Here is a 1,762-nt window from a genome sequence, read left to right as displayed (position 1 = left end):
AGGCTCGGCACGGCTGGCAGCAAGACCAAATGGACGAAGACAAGATGGAGCGGAGGAGGAGGAGGAAAAGAAGGAAAGGAGGAGAAGAGCAATATGCCTAAGAGGTTAGGGAGAAGGAGGAGGAGGAGTAGTTATGCTTACGACACCTTCTTGACCACTGCCACGATGGCTGGTCCTTGTGGCACTCCGCCTGGGCCCCGTACACACACACACACACACACACACACACACACACACACACACACACACACACACACACACACACACACACACACACACACACACACACACACACACACACACACACACACACACACACACACACACACACACACACACACACACACACACACACACACACACACACACACACACAGAGCCCGATAGGCTCAGGAATCTGTACACCTGTTGATTGACGGTTGAGAGGCGGGACCAAAGAGCCAGAGCTCAACCCCCGCAAACACAACTAGGTGAGTACACACACACACACACACACACACACACACACACACACACACACACACACACACACACACACACACGCCACCAGAACTGAGAGGTATGAGCTACGAGGAAAGGCTTGCATTTCTCGTGTCCTTTTCTTCTTCGAGTTTCTCTGCTGCTTCTCTGTCCTCCGTAGACATACCCTGTCTTATAAATTATCTATGGTTCTTCCTTTAATCTCTCAAATATATCTTTTCTGGCAGAATATATTTTAACTGGATTGCTGTTCATACAGATCATTTTCACTAGGCGATTTCTTTCATTCTGAAACCAACCCAGCCTACAGTAATGTTTCATTTCCATTGTTGCGTCTCTAGTCTGAATTTTTTTTGTAGAATTTCTGGTATTTGATTTTGGTCTTTCTCCTCACTTGTCACGTGTTGTGTTGATGTGTGTTGATGATGTGGGTGTGTTGTGTGGGTGTGTTGTGTGGGTGTGTTGTGTGGGTGTGTTGTGTGGGTGTGTTGTGTGGGTGTGTTGTGTAATTGCGTATTATGTTGGGTGTTTATGTGGCGCTCAGTTTTGATACAACGTTACTTATTATTTATAAAAAAAAAATACCTTCGAGGTGTTGAAGCCAACCTTCACCACCTGGCTATCTGAAATACTACTAGAGACAAGGTATATATGGCCCAAGGACCAGCCAGCCAGCGGCTGTATATATAGAACACATCACACATATACCTCCCCCGCCTGACGTAGCCAGACCTATCAGAATGACGCCTCCCTTAACACAGATCTCCAACGTAATGTTTACAAACAAATCTCTGTCCCTTTAATTGCATCTCGTCTCTAATTTACAACCACGCTCGAATACGCTCGCATTCATAATCCATTCATCCATTCATTCATTCATTCATTCATTCATTCAGTGAGAAGCATCGAGGCAAATTCTGCTTCACTGGCGTCACTTGAAAAGAAGATAGAGTTTGGTGTAGGTGAGGGAGAAGGGTTGTTGTTGTTGGTTAAGATTGGCTACTTGGAACAAAAGGTTGCAAGTAGCACGGGCTATGGTGAGCCCCGTAGTATGGGAGAAGGGTCTGTGGTCAGGGCTCCTCCTCGTCTCGCTGTGGGAGCGCTCTTCATAGTTATGTATTATTCATTTATATGGACGTCTAGGTAGGACAAGCTGGGACTGCTCGAGTTAATAAACATTTGCCGATTTTTATGAGGATGGACTGTGTTAGGAGGATGGACTCTTATGAGGATGGACTCTTATGAGGATGGACTGTGTTAGGAGGATGGACTCTTATGAGGA

This window comes from Procambarus clarkii, chromosome 78 (genome assembly GCF_040958095.1).
Source record: "Procambarus clarkii isolate CNS0578487 chromosome 78, FALCON_Pclarkii_2.0, whole genome shotgun sequence".
Classification (NCBI taxonomy): domain Eukaryota; kingdom Metazoa; phylum Arthropoda; class Malacostraca; order Decapoda; family Cambaridae; genus Procambarus; species Procambarus clarkii.
The sequence above is the reverse complement of the archived record's forward strand: the minus strand, read 5'-3'. Positions refer to the sequence as shown.